The sequence below is a fragment of the Callorhinus ursinus genome, unplaced genomic scaffold (genome assembly GCF_003265705.2).
Source record: "Callorhinus ursinus isolate GAN/ISIS: 27379988/994484 unplaced genomic scaffold, GSC_fseal_2.0 scaffold21, whole genome shotgun sequence".
Classification (NCBI taxonomy): Eukaryota; Metazoa; Chordata; class Mammalia; order Carnivora; family Otariidae; genus Callorhinus; species Callorhinus ursinus.
This window is the reverse complement of record NW_027397083.1, coordinates 12561890-12578941: the sequence shown is the minus strand read 5'-3', so window position 1 is coordinate 12578941 and position 17052 is coordinate 12561890. Positions and strand designations below refer to the sequence as shown.

Genomic DNA, 17052 nt, shown 5'->3' with positions numbered 1-17052 from the left:
GGTCTGTAAATATAGGCCTATTTGCCTCCCTAGTTTGTGATTAAAAATACTTCAAAGGGAAAACAGAAAAAGTATACTACTCAGCTGCCAAATATATTTATTGAAAAAATAGTATATACAGTGATCAGGTGAACATTTTTAATATTAACCCAGTTTCTGATTATGCAAGGTCTGTCTGAGAAGGAAAACAACTGTTGTCATTTTCCAAGACAGGGTGTGGGAAGATAAGTTGCCACATAGATGTTCCCACAAAGAAATTAACTGGATAAAGCATGAAAGGGAGGAGAAGAGACACAAGGTTAGTGGATTCTTTAAAGTTAATGGGTAAGAGCTGGAGTAAATTCTCCTTCAGAGTTCAAACTAAACCATTCCAAGAGAGTGAGGCAAGACCACCACTTTCTCAGAGCATTTAAAAAGGTCAGAGGCAAGATGATGGAAATGATGATGGGAAGGAGTGTGAGACAAGTGTACTTGTGTTTGGGGACATTAATAGAGCAGGACCTTTGGAGTCACATTGACCTAGGTTTAAATCCTAGACCTGCCACTTTTCAGGAATGTGAATGTCACAGCAGGTCAGTTTTCAACCAAAGCCAAATCAAACCAAACATAAAATTCTAAAGTATATACCAGAGCAATATGAAGTTTTCAAGGGAAATATTTACAAACAAGTTCAGGGTTCTAGAAAGTCCTCAAGGACATAAACACATTGAGAGAGAGGACGGAGAGAGGATACATGAGGGCTCTTTCTTTGGAGAGAGTTGTGTGTGTTCTGTGAGTCTCTGCCACCCCAAAGCAGAGGTATAAGCGTACCTGTCCCCAACCTCAATTCTGTTGAAACAGGCTTCTATGGGACCCCGTGGAGTGCTTGGTATGTATTTCCTGTAATTGTAGGGGAGTAACACGATGGACTCTTATTGAGGACTATAACGGCAAGAGGCTGTAGCTATCAGCTTGTGACAGGAGAAAGAGACTGAGTGATGAGTAATGCCAGAGACAAGAAGGTAGAAGTACCAGTATCAGATATGTGTGACTTGGAGAAAAGAGCCAGTGTGAAGTCATTTAAAACACTGACCAAGAGAACACAAAGAGGGATGATGGGACCCCAAGAGAGAAATCCTGAGTAGATAAGTTGCCAAAGGCCAGGGTTTGAAGGAGGGGTGGCAATCCAAAGAAAATCCTTATTCCCATGCAGCAGTGTATCATCAGCTGTTTGGGGCAAGGTGGGGATGTGTTGATTCTGAGTAACATGTGAAGGTGATCGGGGAGGAAAGCACTCTGCGCTGAGCACCTGCCAGGGGAAAGGGTTTTCAAGCCTCCCCAAAGCAATGTCTTGTTTAACAAGAACTGTCCTCTGCTTTTACCTGTCTTCCCCAACATACCCCATTGTGTACCCCACTCAGGAAACAAACACATTTCTGTTTCCTGAGATTTTTAAAGCCATATGTGTATGTAAACAGTGGGCTGCCCTTTACTCTTTGCTGGCACCAGAAGAGTAAAGACCAGCGCTGGGAGTTGATGCGCCCGTGCCCCCGCGGAGGAGAGGCAGCCCTGGGCCCTGGGTGGGCGTGTCCACAGCAGGAGCGCGCTCCCAGGCACAGCTCCGCCCCCGGGAGGCCAGGCCGCGCAGCCGCACTCCTTCTTGTACGCTTGGTTCTGCGCAGGTCGCTGCGTTCCGCCCGCCACGCAGCCTGGACTTGAGATGAGCCGCAGATCGCTCAGTGCCAGTCTTCGGCTTCAAAAGAAAAATTCTCCAAAGGATTTTGCGGCAGTAGCTGGGCCCCTCAGGGTCACACACTTACTAATCTTGAGCAAAACAGGGAACAATGTTTACTTTAACCCCATGCACCTTCCAGAAAGCCCCACCTTGACTCTCCAGATCAACAAGTACACGCTGGTTGGTGATGTCTCCTCGCTACAGTGACATCACACGTGTGAGCAGCTGTTTACCCACCGTCTCTCCTGGTGCTCAACAGCTTCGGCCCCCACAGCATGCACATGAAGCTCGTGGCCACCATGTGCCAGACGCGGTTCCCCTCCATCAGCGTGCACACACATTGCCTTCTCATCAGCCACATCTCCACTCCCGGGAGTTGGATTCCCACCATCATAGCATCAGAGTCATTCCTGTGGGTGCAAGTCGTGGGATAATGAACGGTCTTCAGGAGAAATTCCCTGACACGAGCCACCTGCAGGACATCGGTGATCTGCTAGCTACCAGATTTTCAGAGAGTGAGGCGGAGCTCGAAGGTGAGCACGTGACTGAGCTGCCCCAGGCTGTTGCCATAGTGGCTGAGCACCAGGCGGCTCACAGAGATCCCATCTCCGGCGGCGCTGCAGCTCATTGAGATCCAGGAGAGTGGCAGTTTCTGCCCAAGAGGTTGGAGGAACACCAGGCCACCCTCAGGCAAGGAAGAGAAGCTGTAGCTTAAGGCCCAGAGGCAGGCCCGGCAGGCCCAGAACGGTCCAGGGCAAGCACGAATGGTGAGAGGCCATGCCTGGTTGACATGAAGGGCATGGGCAGAGGCCGATGGGACAGTGATGCCCAGGATCCCGGGGGCCGCGCAGGAAGCAGAGGAGACTGGCCAGCAGTAGCGGGAGGACGAGGAGGGAAAGCGAGAGGAAGGGGTGGGGTGTGCAACTGGATATTTCTGGCAGTTGGCGGGTGAGGAGCTTGATGACAAATTGGTCCTAAAGATGGCCAAGAGGAGAGAGCCCGCCGGGTCCCAAGGTTAGAAGCATCTGGCAAAGTGGAGTCCTCCAAAGACCATTACTAAGAGCATTTTTACACTTTTGTGAGTTTTTTTGTTTTTGCTTTAATCGGTGTCTTTTTATTAGGTGACAGTGCACTTGCTAGTGGGAGGTAAAATGGCAGATATGTAGGCAAAGTTAGGGGAGCGCAGAGGTCGGGCATGGGTCCTAATGGCTCTCTATTGATGCAGTGAATTCTCCTGGATGGGACCAATTAAAAAGTTAACTTTCCAGGTGCGTTTAACCATGGGACCTAGAATGATCATTATGGGTATTTAAGTTATCAACTCACTACGTGACTCCAAAAGTCTACTGGATCTTAGGATTTAAATCCTGTGGCCCAAACTAGGATCTCTACCAACCAGGGGCTTGTTTTTTGCTCCCATAGAACTTTATAAAATTGAATTTCAGGGTCATGCTTAGTGTTCTATAGAAGGATTTTACTGTAGTTACAAAGTAAATAGGAAATATAATAGAAAATTCAGGTAGAAAAGTGTTAAACTGTATAGTGAGGTAATTTATAAGGAGATAAATTGCTATAGGAAGATTGGGTCTATAAAGCATTTCCAGTAAGCTGTGATTAATTGTTTTAGGGATAAATTCCTCTTCTCTTAACAGAGTAGTAGTAGTATGTGTAGAGGTCTTAAAATATATTCGCACTCCCTAAGGGAGATAAATTATACTAAGTTTAATATTGAAACAGAAATAGAAAGTAGTAAATCAATAATGAATTTATATAGAAAAATATTTTATTTTCCATTAATTTTTATGGAAGTGTTTGTATGACCTGTGAACATGTTATCCAATTGGAATGACAAGTGTTTGTTTTTGTACTATTTTGTTTTGATTTTTAAATGAACATTAAGAGATGAGAGGATTTTAATATTGATTATGATTAGGAAATCGATTACAATGCTATGTGTATTAGCTAATGTTGAGTCAAATTACCTAAAGTCTTTGTTCAGTTATAATGATATTTAATTATATTGAGGAATTGCTGCTTATCAAATATTTATTGAGAGCCTACTATGTACCTGGCACTGTTGTAGATCCTAAGAAAACAGTAATAAGATACAAAGGGCCTTCCTGATAGAAAAATTGGTATCTATATATTATTCAAAAGTAAGAATGAATTAAGTTTAAAGGGACATAGAGTGGTAGTTTGCTATGTTAGAGAACTCAGGAGAGGTGTCCTTGAGAAGGTGTCTTCTGTCTTGAGTGAAGTGAAGGAATAAGTTATTTGATTATCTGGGGGAAGAATATTTCAAAAAAGTAAACAGGAGGGGCAAATACTTTAAGATACAATTTTTTCTCTAGTTCGGGGAATTGTAAGGTCAGGTTGACTCAGTGATCGAGGAGGATATTGGTAGGAATGAAGCCGGGAACATAGGGGAACCAGATCGTATAGGTATTTGTAGGAGACCACTGAAGGATTTTAGAGCAAGAGTGTAACATAATCTTATTTACATTTTAGAAGCATCTGCTCTGTGAACAACAGTTCATGGGAGGAAAAAGACAGAAGCAGAGAGACCAATTTAACAGTTATTTTAGTTATGTAGGAGAGAATGATGCTATGAGGGACTAGGGAAATTACAGTGGAAGAGGTGAGAAGTGGTCCTTTTTCATATATATTTTGAAGTGTCAAAAACTATGCCAAGTTCTTTATATATAATATCTCACTTCACCTCAAAACAACTGAATGAGGAAGACAGACATTATTTTCATCCCCATTTCCACAGGATGAATCTGTGGATGGAAGATGTCAAGTAACTTTCTCAATGTTGCTGCACTAGTAAATAGTAGAATTAAAAATGATTAAACCTGGACTTGGCTGTCTCTATAAGGTGAGTTTGTGCCTATAACATTACACTGCCTTTTATTTAACCTCATCTACAAAGTAGACCATGGCAATAGGACAGCAATAGAAAAATGGCCTCAAATGTCAGGCATCCTTGCAATAAAATGGAACTTTTCTATTGATCTGGTTACTTTGTTGCTCATGGATTTCCTACCCATCTCTGAATAAAAGCTTTAGTCCTGAACTGGAGATGGGAAGATTCTAGGAATTGCAGACAATAAGCCTATTGATAGAGAAGGAAAAAGAATGTCATATATCCTTCCTGCCCCCAACACTCCACCATGAGAACAAGGAGAAATTTGGTTTTATTTATTTATTCTTTTTAGATTGAAGAATATATTTCCTCGGTGAATTATTTCAATTAATGATCAGTTTGTAAGTATAAATGCACCAAACTTAATGGTGGTTTCTGCCAACTGACTTTAAAAATAATAAATTTACAATTTAAACAAATTTAGAGTTGTACAACCTTCACCCTAATCCAGATTTAGAACATCCTCTCATCCCCCAAATTAATCCCTGCTCCCACACCTAACTTTAGGAAACCATTGATTTTCTTTCATTCCCTATAAATCTGCCTTCTCTAGAAAATTCATATAAATAAATCATACATTGTAGTTTTTTACATTTGGTTTCTGTCACTTATCCTGCTGGCTTTGAGGTCATCCAAGTGGTAGCATATATTGGTAGTTCGTTACTTTTTATGGCTGAATACTGTTACATTGTATACATTGTATATGTCTACCACATTTTGTTTATCTTTGTCAGTTGATAGACATTTGGGTTGTTTCCAGTTTGGGGCTATTAGGAATAATGATGCTGTGAACATTCACACACATGTGGATCTGTCTTTTCATTTTGCTTGGATAGATTCCTAGAAGTGAAATTGCTAGGTTGTATGGTAAATAAATGTTTATATTTTTTAAGAAACATTTTCCAAAGTGGCGGTATCATTTTAATCTTCCCACAGCAGTGCATGATGGTTTTAGTTTTTCAGTATTCTCTTTAACGTGTAATATTATCTGACTTTTTCATGATAGCCATTTTAATGGGTGTATAGTTGTGTCTCTTTATGAGTTTAGCATTTTCCTAATGATTAATAATGTAAGCATATTTTCAAGTGCTTTTATTATTCATGTATCTTCTTCTGTCAAGTGTCCATTCAAAGATACAAAATCCTTTGCTGATTTTTAAATTGGGTTGTCTTCTTACTGAATTTAAGGATTATTTATATATTCTGCATATAAGTTCTTTATTAGATACAGATTTTCAAATATTTTTCTCTCAGTCTATGGCTTGACTTTTCATCTTCGTAATGGTATTTTTTTAAGCAGAAACATTTTTAATTTTGATGATGTTCAGTTTATCAATTAATTATTTAATGGATCATGTTGAAGTATAATAATTTTTTTTTTGCCAAAGTCAAGATCACAATGACTTTCTCTTCTTATTTTCTAGAAGTTTGATAGTTTAATTCTTACATTCATGTCTGTGAGAATACTAGATCCATTAACATGGTTGTCTTTAGATTTATTTAGATCTTCTTAAATTCCTTTCAATAATGCTTTATAGTTTTAAGTGTAAAAGTTATGCACTTCTTTGTATAGTAAATATATTCCTGGGTATTTTATTCTTTTATGCTATCATAATAGAATTACTTTCTTAATTTCATTTTTGTAATATTCACTAATGTAATTGGCTTTAATATATTTATCATCAACAATAATAGTGAATCTTGCAATCTTGATGACTTCATTAATTATTAGTTTTATTGATGTTATTGGATTCCATAGGATTTTCTATGTAGACGATCATGTCAACTGCAAATAAGATAATTTTACTTATTCTTTTCTTTTGTCAGCCATGGTAGGAACCTCTAGTACAAGGTTAATAGATGTGGCAAGAATGCACATACTTGTTCCTCATTTTTGGAGGAAAGCATTCTTTTTCACCACTTAGGGTTATGTTAGGTTTGGGTATTTTGTAGAGATTATCAGGTTGAATAAGTTGTTTCCTATTATTCATAGTTTGCAGATGTTCTTCATCATTTTTTAATCATAGATTCGTTTTTTGAATTGCTTTTTCTGTGTTTAATGAGATGGTCATGTGTTTTTGTATTTTATTTTATTAATATGGCATAAAACGTTATTTCTTTTTATTGTTAAGCCAACCTTACATTCCTGAGGTAAATAGCATTTGGTTATTGTTATACACTGCATGTTTGTGTTATCCCCAAATTCATATCTTGAAACCCCCAACGTGATGGTATTTGGAGATGGGGTCTTTGGGAGGTAATTAGGTCATAAGAATGGAGCCTTCATGATGACATTAGTGTCCTCATAAGAAGAGACATGAGAGAGCTTTTTTCTTTCCACCATGTCAGGATACAATGAGAAGAATGCCATCTGCAAACCAAATAAAAAGGATTCTCAGCAAGAACCAAATGGACCAGCACCTTGATTTTGGACTTCCCAACCTTCATAACTGTGAGTGGTAAATTTCTGTTTTTTAAGCCACCTAGTCTATGGTATTTTGTTATAAGCAGCCTAACTAAAACAATTATAGTGCATAATATCTTATTTAATTTACTGACATTTTATCAAGGATTTTACATATATGATCAAGAGGGATATTTTTCTGTTCTCTTTTCTTGGGTTATCTTTGGATTGAATAACAAAGTAATGCTAGTCTTAGAAAATGGGTTGGTAAGTGATTCCTCTTCTTACATTAAAAAAATAATTTGTAAAAAATTTATATTAATTCCTTCCTTTGTTTGATAGAATTCACCCTGAGCTTTTCTTTGTGGGAACATTTTCAATTACCAGTTTCTTTATATTTTATAAGTATATTAAGATTTGCTGTTTCTTCCTAAGTCACTTTTGATCATTTCCTTGTACATTTTCCTGCTTCATCTCAGTTATATAATTTGTTGGTATAAAGTTATTCACAGTAATCCCTTACATATTTTTATTTCTCTAGGGTCATTAATGATGTTTCCTTTTTTCTTTCTGGCTTTTGGTAATTTGCATTTTTTGAATTCTTCAAAAAACAAAACTTCAGGTTTCATTGATTTTTCTCAGTTGTTTATCTGCTATTTCATTGATGCCTCTTCTAATACTTTTTAGTTCTTCACTTCTAGTTGTTTAGAGTTTAGTTGCTCATGAGTATCTAGTTTCTTTTCTTTTTTTTTTTTTTTTATTTGAGAGAATGAGAGATAGAGAGCACGAGAGGGAAGAGGGTCAGAGGGAGAAGCAGACTCCCCGCTGAGCAGGGAGCCCGATGTGGGACTCGATCCCAGGACTCCAGGATCATGACCTGAGCCGAAGGCAGTCGCTTAACCAACTGAGCCACCCAGGCGCCCGAGTATCTAGTTTCTTAAGGTGGAAACTTGGGTTACTATTGAGACCTTTCTTTCTATCCGATATAAGCCAAATGACTATAAATTTCTCTCTAGGCCCTGTTTTAGCTGCATCACATAAATTATGGCATATAGTGTTTTCATTTTCATTAATTTCAGAATATTTTCTATTTTACCTGTGATTTTTCCTTTGATCCATGTAGTTAGAGTAGTGTTGTTTAATAATATTAGGGGATTTTCCATATTTCTTCCTGTTGTTGATTTCTAATGTATTTATTGTAATCAGATCCCCTGACACCAACTCATTTTGGGTTTCCAGATCCAATTCCAATATGTGCCTGAATGTTCCCCCCTCCCCCCCGCCCTGATACAACACTAAGCAAACATTGGACACCAGTGAAGTATCCAAGAATTCAACTCAGTTGTTCCCCTACCTGAGAGAGCATCAGATTCCACAGCTTAAGGGTTCAGTTCTATAAGACTTTCCTCTACCCTGAACCCCCACCTCCTTCAGATGCTAGTTGCAAGCCCTAGGTTGTTATGTGTGTTGACAGACTGGCTACAGATTAGAGGTTCTGACCTCCTCCTCCTTAGGTTCTTTTAATTTGCTAGAGTGGCTCACAGAACTCAGGGAAACACTTCAGTAGTTAAATGAAGAGATGCATAGGGTGATGTATGGAGAAAGGGTACAGAATTTCCATGCGTTCTCCAGATATATCACTCCCCCCTCCCCTCATCTCCACATGTTCACCAACCCAGAAGCTCTCTTAACCAAGTCCCCTTGGGTTTTTGTGGAGGCTTCATTGCATAGTCATGATTGACTAAGTCCTTGGCCATTGGCTAGTTCAACCTCCATCCCCTTCAGGGGACTGAAGGTTTCAACCCTCTAATCACATGGTTGGTCCTTCTGGCAACCAGCCCCTGCCCGTGGGTGGGGTCCAAAAGTCACCTTCATTAATACAAAAAAAAAGACACCTGCTTCACTCTCAACACTTAGGAAGTTCCAAGAGTTTTGGGAGCTGTAAGCTAGTAACTGGATGAAGACCAAATACATATGAGAAATATATTTTGGTCATCTGAATGAATACGTATTCCTTAGAAATCACAATATTCTATAAGATAATACACTATGTATGATTTCAGTACTTTTGAAAGTAGTATGACTTGTTTTATTGCCTAGCATATGGTGTATCCTGGAGAATGGTGCATAAAAAGAATGTGGATTCTGCTGTTGTTGGGTGGAATTTATTATAGATCTCTGTTAGGTTCATAATGCTGTTCAGGTCTTCTATATAGTTTCTGAGTTTTCTGAGTAGTTCTATCACTTACTGAATAAAGTATCAAACTTTCTCATTATTTTTGTTGAATTGCCTATTTCTCCCTTTAGTTCTGTCCATTTTTTATTTCATATATTTTGGGCCAGTGTTGTTAGGTGCATACATGTTTATAATTGTTATATTTTCTTGATGTATTGATCCTTTTATCATTATGGAATTACATAACATTTCTTTCCTAATGTCTGTTTTGTGTTATATTAATATAACATTCCAGATCTCTTATGTTTACTGTTGGCATGATAAATCTTTTTGTATAATTTTAATTTAAATCTACTCTTTGTCTCGTCATTTCAGGTAAATATCTTGTAAACAGCTTACAGTTGGTCTTGCTTTTATTTTTCTCCCCCCATATACAATCTGACAATCTGTGCCTGTTGACTGGGGTATTTAGACTATTCCTATTCGAAGTGATTATTGATATAGTTGAATTTATCTTTGTCATTTGTAATTTACCTTCTAGTTTCTAATTTGTTATTTATTTTTTCTCTGTTACTCCAAGGCTGCATCCTTTTGTGCTAAATAAGTATTTTTTAATGTGGAATTTGCATTCATCTGTTGATTTTTCAGTGAATTTATTTGGTCATTTTCTGATGGTTGTTTTAAGGATTATAATATGCATATTAACTTAATCACAAATTACTTCAGATTAATACCAGGCCGATTTTGGTTAAATTATCAAACCTTATTCCAGTATACATTCATTCCCTCTCCCTTCCTTTTGCTGTTATTGTCAAATATGTTCTATTTATATATATTCTGAGTCCAAGCAATACAGTGTTATCACTTTATATAATCTTTTGCCTTCTGTAAAAGTTAAGAATGAAGATAAAAGCATATTTATATATTTATATAAATCTACAGAAAACAGATTTACATTTATATTGTTTATATTAACTCATGTTTGCCTTTTCCTGTGATCTAAATTTGCTTCTGTGGATTTCATTTGCAATCTGGTGTCATTTTTGTCAGCCTGAAGAAATACCTTTGATATTTCTTGTAAGGCAGTTCTGCCAGCGCAAATTTTCTTATTTTTCATTTCACCTTATTTTTGTAGAATTGTTTTGCAATGCATAGGATTCTTTGTTGACCATTTACATTTTTTTCCACCACTTTGAATATGCCATACCACTACCTTCTGACTTCCATTGTTTTTTTTTTAATGATTTTATTTATTTATTTGACACAGAGAGAGAGAGAGAGAGAGAGAGAGAGAGAGAGAGAGAGAGAGAATAAGCGGGGGAGCAACAGGCAGAGGGAGAGGGAGAAACAGGCTTCCCGCTGAGCAAGGAGCCTGGTGTGGGGCTCCATCCTAGGATTCTGGGATCATGACCTGAACCAAAGGCAGACACTTAACTGACTGAGCCACTCAGGCGCCCCTCACCTTCATTTTTTCTGATGAGAAACAATAATATTGATGCTCCTTTGTATGTAATGAATTGTTTTTTCTTGCTGATTTCAAGATTTTGACTTTGCCTTTAAATAGTTTGAATATGATGTCTCTAAATATGGATCTCTTTGTATTTATCCTGCTTAGGTTTTTGAGGTTCTTGGCTGTGTAAATATTATTTTAATCAAATTTGCAAGTTTTTAGACCTATTTTATCAAATATTTTGTTTGCTTCATCTTTTCTTCCCTGTAACAGTGATCAGTCTTAGTCAGGAATATGCTTGTCTCCTAACCACATGATATCAAGCTAGTAGACATGGTATGTTGACCACCCCTGCCTTCACTCACGTACCTCTGAGAAGTCACATCCACTGACAGTGTTGCTGGGCATGGGTGTCACCTGTCACCCCAAATAAAGTAAGCCCCCTTTTCATGCTGTAGAGACTCTGATAGTCCTTGTGTCTTAACCCATCCTGGCAGAACCGCCAAGCCAAGTTGGGAGTGCAGGAGAGAATGGGAGCATGCCCAGGCCAGGATGCCATAGATCTCCACTCTTCTTGCTTAATGTCCAGCTGTTTTTAAGTCATAAGTACTTTGCAGATTGTATTTTACTTTTGATTGATTTCTGGAGGACTGAAGTGGTTTTCTTCGTTTTTGTTTTATGTTTTTGGTCTATTGTTTGGCTATATACTTGCTTTTTGAGAAGAGAATTTGCCATTCTCTTCAATCGGTCATAGCCATAATTCCTGCCACTCTTAAAAAAAAAAAAAGAAAAAGAAAAAAGAAAGAAAAAACCCCAAAACCAAACAAAACCCACTTTATTTTGGCCAATTAATTAACTGGCTTAGGGTGGGTCTGTGTATCAAAAAATTTTGCCTTCAGACTGCATGACACACTGCTTTCTGAAGTGAAGGGGCTTTCAGTTAGGACATTTTGAGATGAAAATTTGTCTTCTCAGTTTTTTTGTTCGAATACAATGCAAAACTTGTTTAAAATATCAAAAACTCAAGGCTTGCATAATATACTGTGGAAGCATAGATTCTGAGAAAATTTATCTTTAATACATATTAAAGAAGTTATTTATTGTTTTTGTTTTGTTTCCCCTTCCATCTCTTGTAAAGAAGGAGGTTCATGCCAGGCCAAATTGAACCTTCAGCTCCTCAAAACTTTGCTCTGCTTTCCTGACTCCCCATCAGGGGATATCATTACCTACAGCAATTCAATTATGATACTCTTTACTCAAACCCTGCGAGAACTCAGAAGTGGGTTAAATTGGGAAATTTGATAAAAGAACAATATCTTGCTTCAATAAAATGCCTCTTTATTTAATGGGGCAGGATAAAAACTAACATGCATTTTAAATGTCTTCACCTGTGTCACTAATGGCATCATAAGTTGCTTAAATGAAACTATTCTACAGTTCTGGTTGACTCAACTATTTCACTAAACTTGGCTTGGTGGAGCCTTCTCCTAAACTAGAGTATTATGATTGAGAAGCAGTAACAAAAAACAAGCTATTACTTTCTGCCTGAAAATTTATAAGAGATCTAAAAAAAAAGGTGTTTATAAACTTTATAGTTTATCTTTATATCTTTATATAAGATATGGTATATATAAAAATATATACCATATCTTTAAAGTATTTGCATTTATGTTTTGTTTTTATTTAACCGTTAAAGACAGTTTAGCTTTTCTAACTACTTATACCCCAATATGAATTTTTGTTACCTTCCTTTTAGTATCACTTCAGTTTTACCTGGGTTTATACTTGCTAAAGTTATTGGCTAAATGTTCTTTCTTTCTTTCTTTCTTTTTTAAAAAGACGTATTTATTTGAGAGAGAAAGAAAGAGAGAGAGAGCAAGCAAGCAGGGGGAGGGGCAGAGGGAGAGAGAGAATCCTCAAGATCCTGAAGCAGACTCCTTGCTGAGCGTGGAGCCTGACAAAGAGCTTGATTCCAGAACCCTGAGATCATGACCTTAGCCAAATCAAGAGTTGGCCACTTAACTAACTGAGCCACCCAGGTGCTGCTTTGCTACATTTTCTTATCTACTTTGTATATAGGAGTGGCCATGAAACTCAGCTTCAGAGAGGTAAACCAACATTCCAAATTTTACACAGTAATTTCTTGTGGAGCTGGGACACAAAACTGTATCTTCAATGTCTAATAGAAACTTTTGCTGTTAAAATAACTTTCTAAGCCATCCTGTAGGGATAGGTTAATCTCTAGATTAGCCACAGTTAACTTTTAATATGGATTTCATTCTTAGTAGTCGCTGATCCTATAGAATTTTTTCTTTTAGCTCTTTATGAACAAAATGAAAACCATTCTAGGTAAAGAGAGTTTATTCATATACATTTTAAACCTGATCACATTTGGGTGATGTAATAGTGATGATCTACAAATGGCCAAAGAGGACTCACTATTCAAAAGGTCATAGAATTTCCATCAATCATAAGATAAAATAACAGAAAACAAAGGTGCAACTGCATGTAATGGGTCATTCTGAATGCTGGGTATCCAGTAGAATCAATAGACCATTAGTTCGGTTTTGACCCACAAATGAAAGAAAGAAAATTGACAGATCATAGTTTTCTGATCAACCACTGAAGAAAAAAAAGGTGGACTTAGGTTACATATGGCTTCTTTAAAATGATCCAATATCAGGAATCATGAAAGCAGACATTTTTATTTGAAAGTAAATTTGGTGTTATTGCTGTCATTGTGAGCTTAGGTTTCTAGCACTACCCTCTACCTTCAAATCGTGTAGGATGGAGGAAGCTGTTTTGGTGGATGAGAAGTGAGGATGGGCATTAAAAGACATGGGAGTGGAGGCTTCTGGATGGACCAGTAACTTAGTCACTTCAGTGAGGTCACCGAATCTTTTTACTGAACCTGGTTGGATTTTTTTTTTTTTTACCTGAAAAATGAGAAGAGTTTCATAATTCATCAATTCTAATGCCTACTCCTCCTACCCCTATTTTTACCCCCTTTAAATTGGAGCACATCTAACAATAAATACCACCTCCTGAGTGATGGCATGTTTTCAATCTTAGTTGTACTTAAAATGATGATCCATCTTTTAGTTGATGGTGCCACTAACCTGATCAAACCACCTCAAATCTTATAGAGAAAATCTATTTAAAAAGTTAAATGCAGGATGCCATTTTAAAACATTATCACAAATACTTAGGAATATTAAAATTACTTCAGCTTTTGGGGCACCCGGGTGGCTCAGTCGTTAAGCATCTGCCTTACGCTCAGGTCATGATCCCAGGGTCCTGGGATCGAGCCCCACATCGGGCTCCCTGCTCCGCGGGAAGCCTGCTTCTCCCTCTCCCACTCCCCCTGCTTGTGTTCCCTCTCTCACTGTGTCTCTCTCTGTCAAATAAATAAAATCTTTTAAAAAAATTGCTAAAATTACTTCAGCTTTTAAAAAATGACCCTAAACAAGTACTTAAAAACACAAACATTAAACATGCTATTTGTTTAATAATGCCAGAACTGTATTCTTGAAATAAAACTTGATTCTCCATTTGAAAAGGATACACAATCTATTGGTGAGTGGTGTGGAAATAAAACTGAAAGATCAAAATTAAGACATATTTTGGGGATGCTGATCTTCAAGGACAGAAAAGGAAGTTAATGTCTAGGCAGAAAAAGCAAGTTACCAAGGAAGAGGAAAATTTTAAGTTAAGTTTCTTTTCACAACAGCATATATCAAAAAACTGCAGCAATGTACATTATCTTTTGCATGAATCAAAATATCACGAATAATTTAAACCCAGCCAAATTGTCTTTATTATTTAAATAAAGCCAAGGGACAGACATTCTCAAAAGGCAAGAATTAAGCAATTATATCACCCATCCATTTTTCTTAAAGGATAACAAATCTTGATAATGAAATCCAGCCCACAGAAGAATTAATTCATAATAAGGAACTTAGGACTGAATATATGTGAAAGGGACTGGCACTGAGCATTTAGTCAATTTTAAATAATGATTATACAAGATAATATATGTTAAGAACACTGACAGTGTAAAATTTCAATATAGTTAAGAAAATTGGAAGGAGAATGAAGTTCTTGCTCATCTTTCATAGCAGAGTCAGTTGATAGAGTTTAAAGTTGATTAAACTTGTAAAGTGAAGTTAAAAACTATTTCAACCTCAATATTTCTCACGGTTCTTAATTAAATTTTGTATCAAGATATTCTAGTAATACCTTTTACTGTTAAGACACACTTCTTTAAATTTAATAACTATTTTAGTTTAGCTAAAAGTCAGCATTTTTATTACATATGTTAATTTTAATTGAAATTAATCTCAATATTTAATTTTTTAAAGTACAGATAATATGAATTCATGTTCAGTAATGTCTTTATAAATAATAATCTTGTGGTTCTATACTTAGCCTGATATAGAATAATTTACAAGATCACCATATTACACATATAAATAATATAATATATCATACATATAGAACCTCACCATCCTGAATGAAATACACTGAACGCTGGCAATTGTTATTTCTCAGTGGTAGGATTTAGAGTGATTTGATACCTTCTTCTTTATTCTTTTTTTATTAAAAAAACCCTAAGAGCATATCTATTTCTACATTTACAAATGACAATAAATTTAAATGGAAGTTTGTATACATTTCTAACTAAATCCTATTCACCATTCACAGGCTGCACCATGCTTTTTTGCAATCTGCTCCTGCCTTGTGTGGCTATACCCTTTTGAATGCTGCTGGTCTTAGCTGCATTTTTCAGTTTCTTTACTCAGTCTTGAGGAGTCCATACTAAGATGTGGACAATCTCTTGCTTTGCATTCTTCAAGTTACTACTCCTAAAGGGCAACTAAAAATGCCTTTTAAAAAATCCAGCATTAGTTTATCAACTGGAACATCAGTTTTGCATAGTCATTAAGATCATGTCCTTTGAGGTCACATAACTCTTGGTCACTCAGGGCACTGCCAATTACAAAGTATGTGACCTTGAGCTACCTAGCATCACTCAGACACATTTTTCATTTCTATAATATTGACTTAATGAAAGTATCAAGCTCACAGGGTTATTTTAAAGATTACATTATATAGCATTTGCAAAGCACTTAGCATAATGACACACATGTAGAGCTTAGTCAGCAAAAGCCATACAAATAATCAATTGCCATTGTCCTAAATTCGGCAAAGGAGATATACAGGACACTGTGGGAGGACATGGCAGGTCCGAACCTGATCTGGAAGTTCAGCAAATATTTCCAATGCTCTGAATCATCCATCCACAACAGCATTTCTACAAATTATCTAGTGTAGTAGGAGACCTCTGTGAATTTCTGATGATGGTAAGGAAAAATGGTTTCCATTATTACATTAGATTAGAAATCTGTTTTCTGTTCTTACAAAAAAAGAAAAATCAGAAGACACCATGTGAATTTGGAGGATTCACTTGCCTGAGAGTAGCTCATTAGGTAATGAGATGTCAAAGAATCTTACCTGTATCATAACTTTTATGATAACTTTAAGCATAAAAGTGCTTTCCCCCTTTTTAAAATTTTTAATAAGAAGTGAAAGAATTTGGGAGCGCCTGGGTGGCTCAGATGGTTAAGCCACTGCCTTCAGCTCAGGTCATGATCCCGGGGTCATGGGATTGAGCCCCACATCGGGCTCCTGGCTCAGCGAGGAGCCTGCTTCTCCCTCTGCCTCTCTCCCTGCTCATGCTTTCTCTCTTTGTATTTCTGTGTCTCAAATGAATAAATAAAATCTTAAAAAATAAGAAGTGAAAGAATTTGAAAGAGAACTGAAATAAACCCTGAAAAGTTTAATCTACTACCCAAAGGAAAAAGATTACCAAAAATTATTTGCATCACAAACAACATACATACTGAGCTGAAGATACTGATATTTTTAATTGTAAATCCTGAGGGCTTTTGAGGTATCAGTGAGTTTTATTTTCCTGACCCAGAAACCTGCATTCAATATACTTTCTGAACTATACCTTATGTACAACAGAGACCCTTCTACCAACTAACATATTAGGAAACACTTACAGTTGTGTTAATAACACCAAATGCATCCTCCTTAGCCCAGGACTAAAATGCCTGCTCCTTCCTCTTGTTGGAAAAATCTTTCTGCTCTGCCTGTGCCACAGAGGGTCAAAGAGGTATTTCAGAGGCTCTGCAGGTTCCTTCCTAGACAACTATCTGGGAATGGCTGTTAGAATGTGAGTGGAGAGCACCGCAGATCCTCCCAGGCATTCACGGCTTTAGAAGGGTTGTCCTAAGCCCCATACTTTAGAAAGTCTAAATTGTGTCAAAGTGACAAAATGTTGACTTAGGAAGTGAGGTGGTTGGAGAAAGGTAAG

General features: G+C 37.2%; 1 pseudogene; it reads left to right on the top strand.

Annotated features, from left to right (window-relative positions):
• Positions 1-429: 429 nt before the first annotated feature.
• On the top strand, positions 430-2470 carry LOC112829777 (suppressor of SWI4 1 homolog pseudogene; annotated as a pseudogene).
• Positions 2471-17052: the final 14582 nt, after the last annotated feature.